Source organism: Macrobrachium nipponense, chromosome 18 (assembly GCF_015104395.2).
Source record: "Macrobrachium nipponense isolate FS-2020 chromosome 18, ASM1510439v2, whole genome shotgun sequence".
Lineage (NCBI taxonomy): Eukaryota > Metazoa > Arthropoda > Malacostraca > Decapoda > Palaemonidae > Macrobrachium > Macrobrachium nipponense.
In genome coordinates this window covers 70632876-70637875 of record NC_087211.1, presented here as the reverse complement: position 1 = coordinate 70637875, position 5000 = coordinate 70632876, and the positions used below count along the sequence as shown (strand labels likewise).

The following is a 5000-nucleotide window of genomic DNA, read 5'->3' as shown; positions in this document are numbered from 1 at the left end:
CATTCACGGTGCGCGTGCAACTTGATCGCCTCTACGGGATCGAATGGTTATTTGTTGTATCTCTGCCAAACCAGCGATCACGGTGTGTTATTACGTGGTATTGAAGAGAGAGAGAGAGAGAGAGAGAGAGAGAGAGAGGAGGTGTAAAAGCAGATAGAAAGAGGGAGAAGTAAAAAGAAATAGACAGAAAGGCGTAAAAAACCAGTGAGAAAGAGAAAGAGGTGTAAAAGAGAGAGAGAGAGAGAGAGAGAGAGAGAGAGAGAGAGAGAGGTGTAAAAAGCCAGTGAGAGAGAAAAAGAGGTATTAAGAGAGAGAGAGAGAGAAAGAAATGTGTAAAAAGCCAGTGAGAGAGAGAAAGAGGTGTAAAGAGAGGGAGAGAGATTGAGAGAGAGAGTGAGAGAGAGAGAGAGAGAGAGAGAGAGAGGGGCGGGGGGTGTGTGTGTCCGATCAAGATACCCATTGCGGTGACACAGAGGCGTTTAAACAACTCGATTCAATAGCCCGTACGAGACCTAGGCAGCGGACGACCAACGCGCTCAATAAATATAGACCATTGTCTTGTCACGCTGCATGTTACGGGTCTGCTGACTTTATTCTTCCTCCTCCTCCTCCTCCTCCACCTCCTCCTTTTCCTCCTCCTCCTCCTCCTCCCACCCCCCTTCTTCTTCGCAGGTTTTGGCTTCCTTACCATCGCCTGCCGTTGCTCTTCTCTTAGCTGTCATGCTCAGACCAACGGCAGTTGCCATGACATACCTGCATTGGAATGAAAATTGCATTGCCTATATTACTTAATATTGCTTCGGAGCAATGCAGTTGATCTTCAGTGCTAGTTATGAAATGCTGATAAGAAAATTAAGATTAAGATCATGATGAGCTTTGATTTTACAGATAGCATTTTGTTTTATTTTAGTCAAATATATTGAGAGTACATACACACTCATTATATGTATATATTCGTCGGCTCATGGACGCGAACCACAGAACCAAGAATTCAGGACGTACAGAGAGAAGCGCTCTGAACCACATGGCTATCACGAGACGTGATGTGATATGACCCATATATATATATATATATATATATATATATATATATATATATATATATATATATATTTACAGCAGTTGAAAGATGTAACGATACAACACACAATACATACACAGCCAAAACCCTCATTCCTTCAACCAGAATAACGTGGCAAATGAAATAGCACAGCGCAGCACAGAAGGGGAACACGGTCTAAGTAATGTCTTACCAAAAAACCACACCCCAGCCGGCTTGCCCAGGGTATTGTGTTTTCAGCTACCCCTCCTGGTTATTTTTGTTTGTTATTGTTTTTTGCTTATTTTTCCTGTCTCTGCTTCATTTGATACTTTGGAGGTGCATTATTTTGCAATTTCTCTCTCTCTCTCTCTCTCTCTCTCTCTCTCTCTCTCTCTCTCTCTCTCTCGGTTGTAGTCTTGATTTCCATCTACATTATTATTATTATTATTATTATTATTATTATTATTATTATTATTATTATTATTATTCTCTTCTCTGATATAAAAGTGCGAAACAGTGTTTTCGTTTTGTAGTCTTGACTTACATCTGCATTATTATTATTATTATTATTGTTCATTATTATTATTATTATTATTATTATTATTATTATTATTATTATTATTATTATTATATCTCTCTCTCGATATAAAAGTGCGAACAGTGTTTTCGTTTGTAGTCTTGACTTACATCTGCATTATTATTATTATTATTATTATTATTATTATTATTATTATTATTATTATTATTATTAAGTATTATTATTATCCATCTGGTGCGCACGTTGTAGACACAACCTGTCAAATTCGTTCAGATCTCACGTAAACAAACTACCCCCCGGCCCACCCCACCAGCACTACCCGTCTCCTTGGAACAATTTTTGTTTCCAAGCTTATTGTTACAGCTGAGAGAGAGGGATATACAACCCTCGTTAGCAGCAGCACTTTACAGGAGCAAAGAATGCCTCTGGGTAGTAATTTATTGTAAGTGGCATGCGTTTTCTAAAGCTTGTTTTGACATCAGCATTGTTTTTGTCGATGTTCATGTTGTAGCTTCCTACATCTTTCCGTGATTTTCTTGTTTTCTTATTCATGCTGAGTTGCATTGCAGTTCACGGAAGTTTCTTCTCTGAAATGTGGGTATAAATTTGCCAATTATTTTTTTTTTACAAGGTACAATGAACTTTTTACGGTCGGATTTAAACGACATGGTACTAAATATGCTGGGGGAATTATTTTGAGTCGAAATAAACTATTGTTCTGCTACAATTACATCAATTTAGAGTGAAAGTTTAGTTTCAAAATCTGTTAGGATAGGAAGGAAGAATGTCTTTCTAGACGGGCATATATATATATATATATATATATTATATATATATATATATATATATATATATATATATATATATATATATATATACACACACACACACACACACACACACACACATATATATATATATATATATATATATATATATATATATATATATGTGTGTGTGTGTGTGTGTGTGTGTGTGTATGTGTATATGTAGATATACATTTATATATATTGTATATATATATTTATATAAAATATACGTGTATGCAAGATCAGGTGAGACTTACAAAGTAAGAAATTTTAAGTGTGTGTATTATTGTGCATATTACACGTGTAAATTGTAAAGAAGTTGTAAATATTAAAGCAGTAATAAACTTAACGCTTAATGCGAAAAGTGCATTATAAGAAGAAGGTCAGACAACACTGAATTCGACGAATTTTGAGGTATTCCGCTGAAGGCCATCGCCTTTCGTAATACACAGGAAATTCGACTGTAAACGATGACATAATAACAGCAATAAGATCAAGGAGAGGAAAAGCAAAGCCTGACGATTTGTCAGGCCTTTCAAGGTCTCCACTGCTAGGATGGAATCTTCATCCCTTCCAAGTGTTCACAAATCCTTTTCCCTGACTTTTTTTAAGGATGCGGACATCTTCGGCATCTAAGAAATGTTATCGGTGCTCTCTATCACTTTCTTTCTTTTACTTTTTTTTCTTCAAATGTGGAACTGTGCTGCTAAGTGAAGCGTTAAAATAGAATTGAGACGCTTCACTGACCTAATGCAAATGGCCACCTGATGAGAAGAGAATAGCAATACATGGCAAGAGAAGTGATGGACGCAGAGGTGGATGGAACACGAAGGAGAGGAAGACCTAAGACCAGGTGGAGAGATTGCATTAGAGATGATAATTACGAGGGAGAAGGGAGTGTATGGGAGGAAATGGCACAAGGCAGAGGTAGATGGAAGAGACTCATTAAAAACGGCGACCCCGAATAGAGATAAAGCTGGGAAGAAGAGGAAGTAGAAGAAAGAGAAGAAGAAGAAGAAGAAGAAGAAGAAGAAGAAGAAAGAAGAAGAAGAAGAAGACTTGTCTAATGCAAATGACATCTGTTCCCGATAAACTTCACCCTGTTGTGGTTCATGTCTGTTTCTCATTAGTTGAAAGCAAACGAGAGCTGTGTGGTTTGATATTGCTGTTGTTTGATATCTAGCAGGGAAGGATTTGGCAGTGTGAAGTCCACTGCCTTGAGCAGGATTTGCTTGTGTCAAGAGTCAAACCACAAACTTTGGACCTGGCGGTGGAAGAGACGTCCGTTATTATTAGTAGGACGTTTGCCTTTGCTCAACCAGTTTGTTTGGGATTTAATTGTTTTTACAGAAAAATCAACCAGCATGATTAGGATTCGTTGTGTAGAGATCAGAAGCGCGATTTAGGAAAGGTTGTTTACGTAAAGTCAATTAAACTGTCGATTTTTTAAAATTAAAATCAACCAATATTATTAGGATATTGTTGTATTAAGTCTTAAACCAACGAGATTGATAATCTGGATAAATGGAATGAACCAAATGGTTTTATTAATTGTGTATGTACCAACCAACCAGACAATGACTTGTCAATGCTTAGTCAGCAAATTAGGCAGCGAGTACTACCAGCGTGACATGAAATTAGCCATGCAAAAGCCAACTGAGAATATAAATAAGGCTTAGGTCGAGCTAAGCCAACTAACTACTAACCGGGGCACAAACGACGTCCTTCTCCCGGAAGTCACCTCACACGAAAGAGAAAGTGAACTGTTACACAAGATGCTCATAAAACCGACGTACTATACCCCGGGTTTTTCGAAAGAGCTGGAATTTTTCAAGGTCACCACCGGTAGTCTAGTGCTATTGGCATGGCAAAGCCAGATGTGAATAAGTAGAAGCGTTTTATACGGAGAAATCTGGGCGCGTTTCCTTCCCAAATTCGGTGGCTTTCCTGTCGCTTACCAAGGACGAATCGTACCCACGCGTTCTCTTCTCAGACAGGAACTCTTTGCCCTTCCCTATATTACTCGTATCTCCTCTCTCTCTCTCTCTCTCTCTCTCTCTCTCTGATTGTTACTCTTGCTCTCCCTACACTTGTTTGTATCTGTATAAACGGGTAATCATTAACTCTCTCTCTCTCTCTCTCTCTCTCTCTCTCTACGTGTTTTTTTTATTGATGCGTTCTCATTTTTTCACCTGGTTCGTGGGCGGCATATGGGCGGAGGCGCTCCTGTTAATGGAAGGTAGTGGGAAGGGAACACACCTCATAAAGGTTCCTTTCTTAATTGTTTGTCTTGGTTTAGCTTTTTTTTTTTTTTTTTTTTTTTTCAATCTACCTCCTTTTTGTTGCCCGAGTGTTTATTCGAAGATTTCTTTCGCTGACATGTCGGTTGTCAACGTTCTTTTAGTAGGGACTCTTAAATGCTGTGCTTTTAGCTCTTGTCAAAAAATGATCTTGATTTGTTGTCCCTTTAATCTCTTATGTTTGTTCATGTTTGTATATATTTATGCGTTCCTAAAAGCACGATTGTTTCCGTAGGATATTAATAAACTTGTCATGTCATCTTTTATGACCAACGTCCGATTTATGATATTTATTGTTGTAAACAGTCACG

General features: G+C 37.9%; 1 protein-coding gene across 2 annotated transcripts in view; it reads left to right on the top strand.

Moving 5' to 3' along the window:
• LOC135197135 (annulin-like) overlaps positions 1–5000 on the top strand; it is a 68543-nt gene that overhangs the window by 31466 nt on the left and 32077 nt on the right. The gene's annotated exons all lie outside the window — the stretch shown is intronic.